Source organism: Macaca fascicularis, chromosome 6 (genome assembly GCF_037993035.2).
Source record: "Macaca fascicularis isolate 582-1 chromosome 6, T2T-MFA8v1.1".
NCBI classification, from domain to species: Eukaryota; Metazoa; Chordata; class Mammalia; order Primates; family Cercopithecidae; genus Macaca; species Macaca fascicularis.
In genome coordinates, this window is record NC_088380.1 from 92,289,316 (window position 1) to 92,306,917 (window position 17,602).

Here is a 17,602-nt window from a genome sequence, read left to right on the forward strand (position 1 = left end):
CGCGCGGGACAGGAAGTTCCTCCCTTCTCCAGAGCGCCGTCGACCCCACGCCACGCAGAGGTGAAGATACGCAGGACGTCCTCTAAAGCAACTTCCGTGGGTGCCAGGTTATGGGCTGGGGGCGGTGCTGACCTTGAGAGCGCGGAGGAGGCGCAGGCGCAGCACAGGTACGTCGGCGGGCGGAGCGCAGTGGCTGCGCTTGCGAGGACCCTGAGGTAGGTTGGGTGGTTTCAGCAGGAACGCATCCACTGTCTGAGAGGTGACGGAGGCACACGTTGGTGTGGGGAGCGGGAGAGGGGCGGGAGGGGGCCGGGATTGGGAGTGAGGGTGCGCGAAGGGAGTCGACTCCAGACCCTGGTGATTTAGAGTGTCAAGACCGCGTTTGGCCGTCGTTTTGTCTCAGCTTAACTGACGCCCTCTTTTTACCCTCTAGCTTTCCCGACTCGGTCCCTTATTAGCATATCCTCATTTCCGCAGACCTGCCCCTCAGTTGCTTCTGTTCCCTGCTTTAGTGGGTACCGTAGCTCTCCCTCCCTCAGGGCAATGGAATCTCATAGTGAGAAGTTTCTTCACTATTCACAGGTGGCAATTGAAGTCGGAAGAACATCTACCAAGAGCAGAGAAACCAGGAAGAAAATTCTGCCTGTTTAATACGTTCCAATATGGACGTTTTCCATATAGGTATCTGTCTATATCTGTGATCTATATCTATGATATAGACAGATATGTATCGATATATCGGGGTTCTCAGCCATCCAAAAGAAGCATGCACAGGGCCAGTTGCTTTATGTCAGGAAAGGGGATACAGACTGAATGTATGAGGGGTTTTCTTTTTCTATCTGATATATATCTATATCAGATGCAAATAAGTGAAACTCTCATACACCTTTTAATTTTGTGTTTTTCCCAAACTCTATTCCAGTCAACTTTTTCTGCCTTTTTATTTGATTATAATGAGACGTCGTACTGGAGGCAGGCTTGAAATGGATATACAGAGCACTTTCAACCCAGAAATTTGTCTCACGACTTGGGGATCCTTACTTAAATTGTAGCTGTTAGTAATTTCATCCATGAATTCACTTTGTGCCATAGTGTGACGTTTTTTATAAAGTTGGAATTGGGAAGGGAAACTAGGAAGTTTTGAGGGAAGTTAAGAAGGTTGAGTAGGCAGGTGTATAGATACTAAATTTCACCCTCCTTATCAGAGTACCTGGAGGGTATGGTATCCAAGCTGTATATGACCCAAAGGAATCGGAGTTCTCAGCCATCCAAAAGAAGCATGCACAGGGTCAGTTACTTTATGTCAGGAAAGGGACACAGACTGAGTGTATGAGGGTTTTGTTGTTGTTTAAATTTGGCTTTGTGGGGGGACGAACAGCGTGACAATTAAAGAAGATCTAGGAATCGTAAGTACTGACAGAATAGCTGGAGGGGAGGTGAGACTGGAGAATAGTTTGTGAAACAGATCCTGCTGAGGATGAATCCAGAACTTCCTGAAGGGTTCCGCTTCTGCTGTGTAGGGACAGGGTTGTAAATAGACAAGCCACAGGGCACTTGCAACTGGTAAGTGTGGTAGAGAGGGGCTGGAATTGTCTGTTGGTGTATCTGTGGGAAGTAGCTGCTATCCATGAGGAAGAAAAGATGGAGAAGGTAAGTGGCTATCAACCTGTCAGAAACAACACATTCTGTGAAATTGTATTCTTTCATTTCTGACACTGTGGTTCTTAATATCTGTCCTAAACCTGGCAGTCATTGAAGTTCACAAAGTATCTTCTATGTGACAGTAAAACTGGGATTACTATCAGAATGGAATCCATTCCTGCCAGAGTAAAACCATAAAAAGAAATCGTAGTTTTGATCATCTGCTTATCATTTTTAATAGATCATGGAGTTCAATGTTCCTTATTTAATCAAGTTGATAAATAACTTGATTACTATCCTTTAATGTTCTATTTCACACAGTTCTCTCAATTACATGTGAAAAATCTGTAATATAAGTAATGCTATTTAATGATTAAAATGGATATATGTTTTAAGGAAGTGCCACCCAGTCTTTTTTATTTTGTAGAATAATAATATTATCTGTTGGTTGCCTGCCTTGAAGTACAATAATTTTCCTGTTTCCATTATTTAAAATAGGTGGGTGTCTTTGACGAAGATACAAAGAAAGGGCACGGTTATGAAAGGGAAGAAAAGATAGATGATGGAGATGAAAAGAAATTCAGTAGTTTCAGCAAGGGAATTAGGAGCATAATCTTTGAGAAAAGTCTTGGTTGCTTACCATTCGGGCTTTGTGATGAGTTGAAATATCCTGAGTGAGAACTGTTCTCAAATGCTTTCAAGACCAACAAAAAGTTATGATACCCACACTGACCTGGAACTCTTTCAACCATTAAGATATATCACTTTTTCATAGTTCAGTCCATATTTTTTGCAACATGTTCTGATTAGTTTTTCTGCTAAGAAATTTCTGCTGTTTCTGAAGAAGTATAAGTGTCGTATGCTTTCATTGTAATTTTTTTTTCCCTAATGTATACTGTTCTCCTAATTAGACTATAAATTCCTCCAAGGCTGGGACCTTGTTTTGTTTTCCCGCCTTCCCCTTAAGAAATATCATTTAAGTGAATGTTGTAAAAGTTACTTCATTTAAATTGCCCTTAAAATGCTTTATGACAAATACTTATTTGTAGTCATACCTATAATGGTAAAAAGTTTGTTGCAGTCTTACATACAATAAGATTGATCAATTGTTATATATGCTTAGTGGAATTTTATCTAGCTCTTAAAGAGTCATTAGACTAGTCTTTCTAATGGAAATGTTTATTGTCTAAGTTAAAACAGCATTTTAGGCTGGGCACAGTGGCTCACTCCTGTTATTGCAGCACTTTGGGAGGCTGAGGCGGGAGGATCACTAGAGCACAAGAGTTAGAGACTAGCCTAGGCAATATAGAGAGACCTCTTCTCTAAAAAAATTTAAAAATTACCTGAGTGTGATGGTGTGTGCCCACAGTTCCAGCTACTCAGGAGGCTGAGGTGGAAGTATCACTTGGACCCAAGAGGTAGACATTGCAGTAAACCAAGATCATGCCACTGCACTCCAGCCTGGGCCACAGAGCAAGATCCTGTCTCAAAAAATTAAAAAGCATTTTATAGACTGCATGTTTGTGTCCCCTCTCCCTCCACACCAAAATTCTTATATTGAAACCCTAATCTCCAATGACATGATATTAGTAGATGGGGCCTTTGGGGGGTGATTAAATAATGAGGGCGAAGCCCTCCATGGAATTAGTGCCTTTACAACAAGAGACACTAGACAGCTTGCTTCCCCTCTTTCTTTGCTCTTCACCATGTGAGGACACAGCAAGAAAACAGACAACTACAAATCAGGAAGAGGGCCTGATTTGTGCCAACCATGCTGGCACTCTTCTCTAACTGCCCAGCCTCCAGAACTGTGAGAAATAAATTTCTGTTGTTTAAGTCACCCAGTTTATGGTAGTTTGGTTTTAATGCAAAGAGTGATAATATATATTTTTAAATCTACTTTGGTAATTTGTTAATTGGAGTAAAGAGTCTGCTTACATGTTACATAATTACTAACGTATTTGGATTTAAGTTTGTCATTATTCTTATTTTATCTGTCCCGCCTCTCCTATTTTCATTTTCTCTCTTTTGCTTTTTTGATTTTTTTTTTTTTCCTTAGGCCATAGCACCTGATATTCCCAGGCAGACTCTCATCCAAGTGCCAATCAGCCCCAACCTTACTTAGCTTCCCAGATCAGATGAGAACAAGCATATTCAGGGTGGTATGGATATAGACCTTTTAGATTATTTTTAATTATTCCATTTTTTCTACCTCATAAGCTTGACAGGTATCTTTTAGTATCTTTTTACTGTTCACCTCAGGTATTAAAACATGGAAACTTGGTTTATCATCTTTAAGATAATTTGGTATTATACTTCTTCCGGGACAATGAAAGGAGCTGAGAATACATCAACTTCATTTACTGCCCCACCTCATGTTATATACATTATATATTCTTGATATGTATTTCCTAAATTCTCAAGACTTTTTTTTATACAGTATGAATTTACATTTCCCAAACATTAACTTTTTCTCTTGTGTTTTGTGGTTCCTGGATTCTGAGCTTCCATCTAAGATCTTTTTTCTTCTTGAAGGACGTACTTTCATATTTCTTTGACTGTCTACTGGTAGCAATTCCATTCAGATTTTCTGTCCTGAAACTGTCTTATTTTACTTTTATTTTTTAAGAACCTTTTTGCTGAATTAGCAGCTATTTTATCATTTTGGAGATATATTTTATTCCTTCTGGTTTCCATTATGTCCTCTGAGACATGATGTCCATTTTGTTTTTTTCTCTTCAAAGTATATGCCACAGTATAATCTCTTTTTTGAATGGCTACTTTTAAGAGGTTTGTCTTAAGTTTGATGTGCCCACATGTGTTTTGTGTTTGTTTGTGTGTGTGTGTGTGTGTGTGTTTTTCCCTCTTTGAGATTTGTAATGTTTCTTGAATCTGGATGTGATGTCCTTAGGCTGTTTGAGAAAATTCTTAGGTATGTTTCATCAGACATTGCTTCTGCCTTCACTCTCCTTTCTCCTCTTCTTTTGATATTCCCCTTACATGTGTATTTGAGAGTTCACTTTGTCCCTTGTATCCATTTATTTTCCTATCTGTTTCATCCTGGATATTTCTTCTTAACTTTCAGTTCACTATTTTCTTTTAGTAGTCTCTAATCTGTTAAAAAAAAAAAAATCTCTCTTGAAGCATTTATTTTAGTTATATTTTTGGTTATCAGTTCAAACATTTCTACTTGATTCTGTTTTATTGTTTCCAGTTGTTTACCCAATATCTCATCTTTTATTTTCTCAAACATACTAATCATAATTACTTTAAAACCTGTATCTAATAACTATGATGTCTGCTATTATCTGACACTTTTCTTGTTGTTGTTATCACATTTTCTTGTTTTTATGTCCCTTATTTTTATGTTATTTTATATTATTTATTTTATAAACATTATAAATATATAAAACTTGGTTTAGGCTATGCTTTAATTGAATGTCAGAATTGTTTTGATTGAATTGTTTATGGGGAAACTATACTTTGAAGTCCAATATGATGGTGTTTTCTAAAGAAAGAATTCATGTCTCCTGGCAAGACCTTTGGACACTAGTAATCCAAGATCATCTTAATCCAGTTAGTGATAGAGACAATTAGAATATAGGCAGGTCTACTTACTGTTCATACTTTCTCTCAGAATGTAAACCTCTAAAGTTCTAACTCAAGCATGCAGAGTTTACCAGACCAGGCCCTAAACTTCAGTTTTTGTCTTTTTAATTCTATGGGTGAGAAACTCTGTTCAACTTTTCAGCCATCATCTCAGGAATCAGAAGATACTCCAGAGGAAAAGCTAATATAAATGCTGGATTCAACAACTCTGTTTTTTCCTTCTGAATACTTTATTGTCTCTAACGCTCTCAGATGTTTGTTTTATATTTTGTCCAAGCTGAGTGTGGTAGCTCACGTCTGTAATTTCAGCACGTTGGGAGGCCAAGGCAGGAGCATCCCTTGAGGCCAGGAATGTGAGACTAGCCTGGGCAACATAATGAGACCTTTGTCTCTTGGAAAAAGTAAATAAATAAATAAATATTAGAAGTGAAAATGGGGACATTGTTACAAATGCTGTAGAGATTGGTGAGAAATTACGAACAACTTTATAATGGGAAAATATCAATGAAGTAGACAGTTCCAGAAAAATGTAACTTTTCAAAAGCTAACAAGTAATGGAAAATATAAATGGTGGGATGTTGATGTAAGAAATCATGATGCCCAGAGACTTTTGTGAAACCTTCAAAGGACAGATCATTTCAATTTTACACAAACCATTCCACAGTATATTCTACTTCCATACATAGTATATTCCACTTATATACTGTGGAATTAGCCCTTACTGCCCTTATCAAATTTAACATCAAGGTCACAGAAGCCTAATAAAATGATTTTATTAGGGCAGTAATGATTTGATAAGGGCAGTAAGAATTAGAACCCTGTCATATTCACAAAGACAAAAATCCTGAATAAAACAGACCTCAGAAAATTTGTTTTTAAGACAAGACAATAAAACACGATCAGGTTGGATTTAACCCAGGAATGTATTTTATTAAAAGATTAGAAAAAGTGTCTGGCTATCTAAACAGATGCAGGAAAAGAAAACTATTTGCAAAAATTAACAGACATGGATAAACCTTTGGGCAAATTAGAATTGTGTAGAACTTCCTTAAGCTAATAAAACTACAGCAACAATATTTTAAGATGAAGTATTTGAAGCAGTCCATTAGAATCAGGAACAGGTGCTATGTTGGAGATCCTAGCCAGCATTATAAGGCAAGAAAAATAAAAGATTAAAAATTGGAAATAAACATAACTTAGTCTACAGATAAATTATTTAAGAGCTTTGCAAGGATTCTGAATATACTATTGATATGGTGTGGATCTGTGTCCCTACCCAAATCTCATGTTGAATTGTAATCCCCAATGTTGGAGGTGAGGCCTGGTGGGAGATTGCATCATGGGAATAGGTTTCTCATTAGTGGTTTAGTACCATCCTCTTGGTAGTAAATAGTTCTGAGGACTAAAATAGTTCTCAGGAGATCTGGTAATTTAGAATTGTGTGGTAGCTCTCCCCGTCTCTTGCTCTTATTCCCCCTTTGCCTTCCACCATGATTGGAAGCTTCCTGAAGCTGCCTCAGAAGCAGAAGCCACTGTGCTTCCTGTACAGCTTGCAGAACCATGAGCCAATTAAACCCCTTTTCTTTATAAATTAGTCTTCAGTATGTATAGCAGTGTGAAAACAGACTGATAGGACTATCAATATACAAAAGTGAATTGCATTTCTCTCCAGCAGAAATGAACTGTTAGAAAATGATTTTTGTAACATACCATTTACTATATTGCTTTGAAAATATAAATTATCTATAGGTAATTAACAAAAGGTATAGAAGACCTCTGTAGAAAATTACAAAACTATTGGCAGACATTTAAAAATATCTAATTTTAAAATTGCTGTAATTAATTATTAAAAGACTCGAGTTAAGATGGCAATGCTCCCCTACACAATGAAGATAATTGCAATAGAAATCCCAAATGAGTTTATCAAGGAGCTTGACAAACTGATTCTAAAGTCTCTATGACAAAGAGCAGAATTCAGGATATTCCAGAAGCAAATTTAAGATGGAATTGACTTGTAGATATTCATAACAGCAAAAACATAAAAACAACTCAAATAGCCATCAAAAGATAAAATGTTTATCCATGAAAAGATACTCAAAAAGTGACGTATTTATATAATGGGATATATTTGGCCGCAAAAGGAATGAAGTACTAATACCTGCTGGAATGTGGATAAACCTTGAAAGCATGCTGAAATGAAGCCAGTCACAAAAGACCACGTATGATTCCATTTAAATAAAATGTATAAAGTAGGAAATGTATTGAGACAATAGATTGTGGTTGTTTAGGGCTTGCAAAGTTTGGGGTGATGGGGGCCCAAGGTAGTGATAGCTAAAGGGTGCAGTTTCTTTTTGAGGCAATAAAGTTCTAAAATGTGTAGTTGCACGTTTCTGTAGATATACTAAAATGAATTCAGTTGTGCACTTTAAATGAGTAAATTGGTATGTGAATTGTACCTCAATAAATCTGTTAAAACCATAGTAATTAGGATATTGTAATACTGCTTAGAGATGGAAAAATTGATTTATAAGGAATCCTGATTGTAAGGAATCTTGACTTATGGCAGAGATGGCATTGCGTACCAGCAAGAAAAGCTAGAGCATTTCAGTAAATGATGCTGGATATTCATAGGGGGAAAAATGAAGTTGGTCCTCCCTACCTAACACCATACAGAAAAAGTAGTTTCAGGTGACTAAGATGTAAGTGTGAAAGGAAAACATATTAAACCTTCAAAAGAAAGATTGCAAAATATTTTTATGATCTTATGGTAGGGAAATGTAATATGTATAAAGGGAAATGTGTATGTCCAAAACGTTAAAGTTAAAAACTCCTGTTCAAAAGACTCCATAATCCCTTGGAATAGCGGTTAATTTCAGTCATGCACAGGAAATGTACAAGATGAGCCTGGCGTTGTGCTAGATAGCAAGGAAGCTATTATAGACTATGAGGGTGTCATATCAAATGGACTCAGGAGACAACTGAAAAGCATCCTTCTGGCCATAGATGAGACCATTTGAGTGTCAATAAGGACAGTAAATGCCAATTGATTGGAACATATCAAGCATCTTTAAATCTATGAGTACGTAATGATTGTAAAACAGCGTTTAGTTGGTCAACAGTAGAAGATGCTGTTGCATCAATTCATTATTTTGAAAACCAGTTTGTTTTTTTTTTTTAGTAGGCATTTGTCCTGCCTTTTCTATGTGAACTGTAGGTAACCACATAGTAGAGGAGGGGAGGGTTCTCTTTATACACGTATTCCAGCTAATAAATGGAGGAGTGATAGAAAATTGCCATTTTGAAATTCCTAATGAACACATGGATTCATTTATTGCATTTCAACAGCTGCTAACATGACAAGAAAACATTATATGCTTCTTAATGGAAAAACACCACTACTGATTTTAAAATCTTATCAAAAATTTGACCCTGATACTAATCAGGTATTTAGATCCATCCAATTTGCAGGAAATATAAACACCAATAAAACCTTAAGCCAATGAGACCTACCGCAACGTAATATTTTGGAATGGAAAATATAAATGAAAAATCCAACTTTGGAGAATATTGGGACAAATTAATTTCAACAAATATGTTGCAGGAGAAAGGGAGAGGGAGAAGGACAAGTGGAGAAAACTAGATTGCAAGAGACTTAGTTCAATATGAAGCAGCCTGTGAACTTGCATTAGTTATCTTACTGTATAACAAATCACCCTAGCTTAAATCTAAAAATATTTATACACTTTCTTAGGATTTGGGATCCATGGGTGTCTCAGCCATATATTCTGGCACAGGGTCTCATGAATTTGCAGTCAAGATGTTGGCTGGGCTGTAGTCTGAAAGTCTGACTGGTGTTAGAGGATCCACTTCCTAGAGGGCTCATTCCTAGAGCTGCCTTGTTTTCTCACAATGTGGCAGCTGGCTTTCTTCAGAACAGGTGATCCAAGAGAGAAACCGTGATCACTCAGTGATAAACCATTACTTCTACTTTATACTGTTAGTCACACAGACATTTCCCTGACAATATATGGGAGGAGATTACACAAGAGCATGAATACTGGGAAGCTGGCTGTCACAATTTGGCCCCAATGATTGATAGTTCTTGATTTGCAAAATATATTCATCCCCTCCAAAAGCTCTCCAAAGCTCTCATCTTATTACACCATTAGTTCAAAGTCTAGAATCTAAATCAGTTCCAATTGTGGATGCCACTCATAGGTGCACTTAAGTACAGCTCCTCAAGAAGAGTTCTTTTTTATGTGAAGACCCATACACTAAAGACATAGTCTCTGCTTCCACATGTAATAGAAAATGAATCAAATAATAAATGTGGACATGTATATTTAAAAAGAGGGAACATTGGAGGTACATAGGTTCACGGAAATTCTGAAACCCACCTGGGCACAGTGGTAGTTCCTTGGTCAAGTTTCAAGGCTAGAATTCTCTTAGTTCTGCTTTCTGGGATCTTGGACCTACTCAGTCACCCTTTCTTTTTCTTGTTTACAGTTCTGCCTGCTTTCTGCCTATAGAAGCTTGAATGTCCCACAAGCTTCTTTCCATTTGGTCCTCTCTGTGCGTTTTAGTCCAGGCTGGCTGTGTTTCTGCTAAAAGCCTTCTCTTAAAAGTGGCTCACTTGTGAATTTTGAGTTCACTCCATTAGACAAAAGCAACAACCACAAATCTCTTCCACATAAACTCCTGTACCTCGGGCTTTTGCTGATGAAAACACCCTTAAACTTTTTTAAAACCTGTGATGTTATTCAGAGATTTTTCTGAGACACATCGTTTGATGAAAATACTCTGAGGCACAACTTAAGATCTTTGTGAGCTATTAAAGGACTTTATAACTACACCCTCAACTTTTTGTTTGGCAGTGTCCTGGATTTGTTTTGCGCGGAGACATCCCCAATTTTAGCATCATTTGTCATCTGCACAGGCTGGGAATCTTCAAATCCAGCAAGTTTTGACTTGTTTGTTTGTAATAGAGTCTGGTTTTTGCTGTGTTGGCCAGGTGATCTTGGACTCCTGGCTTCAAGCATTCCTCCCACCTCAGCCTCCCATAGTTCTGGGATTTTAGGCATAAGCCACCATGCCTAGCCGTGGCTCCTTTTTGTTTAACAGTTCTTCCTTTGACTGTCTCTCTCCTCACACATTTTACTATAAGCAACAAGAAAAAATACACATGAAATATTTAACATTTGGCTGGCAATCTCCTTTGCTAGATCAATCAGTTAATTAGGCATATTTTCTACTTTGTACATATCTGTGGGTAACAAATTTGCTAAACTTTCTGCCATTATGTAACAAGGATCTCCTTCCCTCTACTTTCCAACAAGAGATTTCAAATCTGTTAAGATGTCACCTGCAGCCTCCTCAAAGGTTATCTATTATGCTTCTATAAAAAAATTTCTTCAAAGCTCTTCAAACTTTCATTAACTCCTCCAAGTTCTACCTTCTGCTCACCGCCAGTTCCAAAACCACACTTACATTTTAGGTTTTTGATAACATCCCACTTCCGAGTACCAGAATGTATACTAATTTTCTCTTGCTGCATAACAAACTGCCCCAAAATACAACATGTAAAGCAATAAACATTCATTATCTCATGTAGCGTTTGAAGGTCAAAAATCCAGAAGCAGCATAGCTGAGTGGCTCTGGTTCATTGTCTCTTGTGAAGTTATCAGTCAAACCATCAGCTGAGACTGTTATCATCTGATGTTTTAACTAGTACTAGAGGATTCACTTTCACATGCTATTGGCAGGACACTTTAGTTCTTCACTAGCTATTTAGCTGAATACCACACTTCCTTCCCACATGTACCCCTTCATAGAGCTTCCTGGCTTCCCCTAAAACAAGTAATCCGAGAGAGAAAGAAGCAGAAGCCACCATGTTTTTTTAATGCCTTTTTTGACCTAGCCCCCAAAGTGACATATTATTACACAGATATGTGGCCAAACTGTGGGTCACTGACATGGTTTGGATGTGTGTACCCTCCAAATCTCGTGTTGAAATGTGATTCTCAATGTTGGAAGTGGGGCTGGTTTGGTTCATGAGGGTAGATCCCTTATGAATGGCTTGGTGCTGTCCTTGCGGCAATGAGTTCTCGCTATGTGAGTTCACACAAGAGCTGGTTGTTTAAAAGAGCCTGTCATCTCTTTTGCTCCCTTTCTCACCATATGAAATGCTGCTCTCCTTCCCTTCTGCCATGACAAAAAGCTTCCTGAGGCCCTCACCAGAAGCAGATGCTGGTGCCATGCTTCTACAGCCTGCAGAACTGTGAGCCAAGTAAAGTTCTTTTCTTTATAAATTACCCAGCCTCAGGTATTGTTTTATAGCAATGCAGAACAGACTAACACAGACACACAAACCAACTAAGTACAGTATGAGAAGGGATTATTGGGTGCCATTTTGGAGGTTGTCTACCACAGGATTTTATCTGTATCATTATTCAAATTGCTTTTTTGAAAAATTTTGTAAGGGCACATTTATGATAGAAATTTGAATGCTTGTTTAATATTTGATGATATTAAGGAATTAACCATTTTTTGTGTGATCATAGTAATTTTTAAAGTTCCTTTTAGAAATACATATTGAAATATTTAGAGATGTAGTGATACAATGTCTGGGATATGCTTCAAGATAAGAGATGTGGAAAGTGGGTGGTAGTATAAATCCAGATTGGTTATGAGTTGAGAATTGTTGAATAATAAGTATATGGGGACTTAGTATTCTGTTCTGCATACTTTTACATGCAGTAGTCCCCACTTCAGGGAATATGTTCCAAGACCCCCAGGGGAGGCCTGAAACTGAGGATAGTACTGGACCCTATATATACTGTGTTTTTTCTTTCCTTATTGAGAACTTTTATGTTTTCACTTAAAGGAAGCACTTTACAGCTTCTCTTTGGCATATCCAAAATTGCCAGCATCACCACTCTTACACTCTGAACCATTAAGTAAAATAAAGAACACAAACACTGTGATACCGCTACACTTGATCTGATAACCAAGAAGTCTACTAAGTGACCAACAGGTGGGTAGCATATACAGCACTGATACACTGGACAAAGGGAAGACTCACATCCTGGGCAAGATGGAGCAGAATGGCAGGTTTCATCATGCTGCTCAAAATGATGTGTAATTTAAAACGAATGAATTATTTCCGGAATTTTTCAGTATTTTTGGACAGGAGGTGAATGCAGGTAACTAAAACTGTGGAAAGCAAAACCATAGATAAAAGGAGACTATGGTATGTTTTCATTTTCCATAATAAATAGTTAAAAAGGAAAAAGACACCATAGGAAAACAAAAGACAAGTCACAAATTGAGAAAAGATCTTTGCAACACATATGACTATCGAAAGGATCAGTATTCACACTGTGTAAAGAACCACTACAATTCAATAAAAATGAAGATAATGCTCTCCACCCCAAACAGGCAATTCATACAGGAGAAAACCTGAAAAGATACCCAACCACAAGGAAATACCATTTCACACCCACCAGATGAACAAAAATGTAAAAGTCTGGCAATATCATTACAATTCTTATAATTGCTGGATGGAGTATGAATTGATATAATCAATTTGGGAAACAATATGGTGTTATCTAGTAACTGAAGATACACATCTTCTGTGACCCAGGAAAAATGTATAGCAGGAGACGAGCAAGAAAATTCAAAATGGCGTTTATAACAGTGAAACATGGAAAAAAAATCCACCGTCCATCAACAGTAGAGTGATTAAATACATTGTATATGCTCATACAGTAGAATATAGTGGTGGAAAAAATGAATTACAAATTCGTGGACATAGATAAATCTCTAACAAAATGTTGAGCAAAAAAACAATTCACAAAAGAATTTTACAGTAGGATTCTACTTATATAAAGAACCAATGAAAGTAAATAGCATAAGAGTACAAACATAGGAAGTAAATCTATAAATGAAAGCAAAAGAATGATAAGCCCAAATTCAAGACAGTGATTTCCTCTAGCTACAGAGGGAAGGGAATGAAGTAAGAAATAGGTGAACAAAGAGCTTAAGAGTATGATAATTATACGTGTTGGTTTGGCCAAACAGTCCTGGTTTACCTAGCACAGTTCTGGTTTTCTGATTTTCTGGTGTAATGATTAATAGCATTGTCACTCCCCAAATTGTCACTGTTTGGATAATAAATTATATGCATCCTTTTTAGAGTAAAAGTAACTTTTTTCTCCTTAAAGTGGATGGAGGGCATGTGGGACTTTATCATTCTTCCTTATACATGTATTTTTAAAATATAATTTAAAACTAGTCAGTATTTTAAAATATAATTAAAAACTTTAGTCAGCGTTAGTAACTGTGTGACAACACAGTAAAAAAAGTATGTAAGATAAATAAATGTAAATAGGATCCAAATGAAACTCTTCATCTGGGTGGATACAAGGATAAATAACATACTATATGCTGGCATTGTATTAAGCTTGTTACTGATATTACTTCATATTCATAGCAAGACTTTTAGGTAGGCATTATTATCTCCATTTTACACATGAAGAATCTAAGACACAAAGATTATACATAATATAACCAAAGTCATATCATATGTGACAGGGCAGAATTTGAACCCAAGCAGTGTGACATCAGACTACATGCTCTTAACTACCATGCCAGAGTCTGTAACAGATATTCTTAACCTTTTTTTATGCCACAGATCCCTTTGACAGTCTAGTGAAGCCTAGAGAGTCCTTTTTAGAGTAATGTTTTTTGTACGTCAAATATAATGCACAGGATTATAAATAAAATCAATTATACTAAAATATGGTAATCAAAATATTTAATAAATGTATACTTTACATGTACTTTTTATTATTGCATTAAATAATAAAATCTAGCAGGTCTAATGTATAATTTTGAAATAATACTAATTGTATCTTGAGATATCTACAAATATAGTAATGTGATAGGAAAATGTTTGTGATTTTTGTAAGTGAAAAAGTCACCAAAATAGTTGTAATAACACTGTGGTTTTTTGCATATGTTCACAATGGAAAGAAATCCTAAATCTTACTTAGAAGTTAGCAAGAATTATAATATTTTTCCCACCTCAATTCATGGCCCTCTACTTTATGATCTTATTTATAGGCTTTCTGACATGTTTTGCTTCAAAGAGGTCATATTCCCCATCCCATTTCCTATTTTCTGGTTTGGGATTACACTCAAGATGTGATATACAAATAGATTAGTTTATTAGAAAATATTTTTCCACATGGTGAACTTGAGTGGAGGCTAACAAATGGGAATGTGCTAAAATAGCCATGTGTACATATAGACAATGGGAAGCTTGGAACTGCTTTAGTGTTTTATACAAAAGACTTAAAACTAATTTCAGCTGGGCACTGTGGCTCGGGCCTGTAATCCCAGCACTTTGGGAGGCCAAAGTGAGAGGATTGCTTGAGGCCAGGAGTTCAAGACCAGCCTGGGCAACATAGTGAGACTCCCACCAGTACAAAAAAATTACAAAATTAACTAGGCATAGTGGCTCACACCTGTGGTACCAGCTACTGGGAAGGCTGAGACAGGAGGATGGCTTGAGCCTGGGAAGTTGAGGCTGTAATGAGCCATGATCGTGCCACTGCACTCCAGCTTGGGCAACAAAGTGAGACCGTTTCCAAAAACAACAAAAACTGGTTTCAAATATATATTGCTACATTGCAATTCTCCATAAAGGAATTAGTTGTTGATAACACAATGCCCTCAGTATACTATTTGTCAATACCTATAGCAATGCAACAAACAAAAAGAAAATTTAAATAGCTGGACCACGTTAAAAGTTTTATTGGGCTAAAATCAAAAACATCTAACAAGTTTTTGACTTGCCTTTCTCATGATTTAACGTCCCAGCAGAGCAACTGGGAACCTAATTCTGACCAACAAGGAGGAATTGCTTGGCTAATTGGAAGTGACAGAAACCTTGGGAGAAAGCAACCACATACCAAGGATAATTATAAGAAGGTAACATGGGCCCTAAAGGATAGTGTCAAGAAACCTGAAACCCCCAAATGAGGTGAGACTTGCAAAAAATGCTAAGGAAGGACAAAGAACAGGCCTTTTAAAATTCTGTTCAGAACCAGAAGATCAAGAAAGGGAAACGCCCACTAGCAGCATCTACTGTAAGGTTAGAGCTGACAGAGAAGGAACTCCTTAACTACTATTTGCTTCATTCTCTACAAAGGAAACTAGAGAAGTGGGTTGACATCATAGAAAGAACATGTGTTTGTGGGGCCAGGCAAACCTAGGTTTAATTCTGTTTCAGCACTGTTTAACAAAATTTATGGGAGGCTATTGTTTTGGATTGGGCTCCTGCACTAGGCCCCTCCAGACCAAACCAAAATGGAGTCACTCATACTAAAACTCCAGGTCACCAAACCAAAACTAAGTTGTTTATCTGACCTTCCAAGAAATCAGGAGGGAAAAAACAACCAAATCTCCAAACAGGCCAATTTTAATCAGTGTGATAAGGAAGTCCCCTCTTTTTTAACCCTGTAAGGAAAGTAACGTTTTGAAATGATCAATACACTTTTTATTCCTTAGTTCTGCTTTCTTTAGCCCCTTTCTCTCTATAAAGTCCACTTCCTCTGCTCAACTTACTGAAGCACTATTCTATTTTATAGAACGAGATGCTGCCCAATTCTAGAATCACTAATAAAAACCAATTAGATCTTTACATTTGTTGAAATTTTGTCTTTGACAACATTACTTGTTACATTATTCTGGGTATCCTTTTCCCCATCTGTAAAATAGACATAGCAATGCCTTTCCCATAGGATTTTTCTCATTAATAGAAATAACATATTCAAAACACTGAGCCAGGCTCACAACAAATAGCAACTTGTTAATATTACTCAAAAGCATATAGATATTGACAGAAAGCAATACTGTTCCTAATTAGGGGAAAAAATTTTCTAAGAGAGTACTTAACAGTTTGAATTTAGATTATAACATTTGCTCTGAGTGTTTTACATTACAGGCTTTGGGGTAAAAAGTACAAATGATCAGGAGATCGAGACCATCCTGGCTAACATGGTGAAACCCCGTCTCTACTAAAAAAATACAAAAAACTAGCCGGGCATGGTGGCGGACGCCTGTAGTCCCAGCTACTCGAGAGGCTGAGGCAGGAGAATGGCCAAAACCCAGGAGGCGGAGCTTGCAGTGAGCTGAGATCCGGCCACTGCACTCCAGCCTGGGCGACAGAGCGAGACTCTGTCTCAGAAAAAAAAAAAAAAAAAAAAAAGTACAAATGAGATCTGAGAATAGTGGTACTCATCTTTGAGGAATTATGGAAAATGTAATAGAACACTAAACATGGGAAAACATCTGCCTTCAGGTTGAAAAGTGGAAATCTCAATCCCTGAATTTTTTTTTTTTTTTTTTTACTAAGTAACTTTTTTGCCCATTGGTGTCATTTAACCAAAAGAAGAAGAAATTCCAAAACAAAAAAAAACCCAACTGAAACAAAAGAATACACTGAATTTGCCAAAGGCATGCTTAAAATGGAGACATAAGTCTTCAAAGCTAAGGTGATGAGAAAAGAACAAGTCTTAAATTTCTTCAGAGCTTCAAGAGGCAAAGCTTGAAAGAAGAAAAACCTGTATTCTTAGGTAAGATGTAGGGGTAGAATGGTGGCCCCTGCAAAAGGAAAGCCTTCCTCCTAATCCTGGAATCTGTGAATGGTACCTTACTTGGATAAAAAGGTCTTTGCAGATGTAATTAAGAACCTTGAGATGAGGAGTTCATCCTGGATTATCTGGTGGACTGTAAAGCCAATGACATGTATTCATATATGACAGAAGAGAAGACATGGAGAAGAGGAGGGGGTAGTTGTGACTGTGGAGGCAGAGAATGGAGTAATCATAAATCAAGGAATGCTGACAGCCACTAAAGCTGGAGAAGGCCAAGAACAGATTTTTGATCCTCCCGCAGAAGTACAGCCTTGCTAATGCATTGATTTTGGACTTCTGGCCTCAGAACTAAGAGAATAAATTTGTATTGTTTTAAGCCATCAGTTTGTGGTAATTTGTTACAGAAGCCCTATAAAGTTAATACACAAGAGTTCAAAGAGAATACAGTAATATCTCTAAGAGACTTGTGTATTAGGGTTCTCCAGAGAAGCAAAGCCAATAGAATGATACATGTTGTTAAAGCAAATTAAAAATGGAAACCAAGCCTGACGAATCTCTGTGCAGACAAACCCAGTTAGGCCTCATAAGTTAACCTTGCTTGATTTGCAAACATAATCTAAAACTTAACTTGAGCTATTTATGGTAAATGAATATAACACAGAACTTATGCTCAATCAGTCAGAAGCAGCTTT

General features: G+C 37.2%; 1 long non-coding RNA gene across 2 annotated transcripts in view; it reads left to right on the forward strand.

The window, feature by feature from the left end:
• The first annotated feature begins 56 nt into the window (after window positions 1–56).
• LOC107129950 (uncharacterized) overlaps window positions 57–17,602 on the forward strand; it is a 183,262-nt gene continuing 165,716 nt past the window's right edge. Inside the window, exons 1-2 of one of the 2 annotated variants that reach the window (XR_006699031.3) lie at window positions 57–215; window positions 583–11,536. This is a non-coding gene — a long non-coding RNA (uncharacterized lncRNA). Of the gene's footprint in view, window positions 11,537–17,602 lie in introns of both variants that reach the window. The other variant, XR_012413854.1, reaches the window with a different exon arrangement.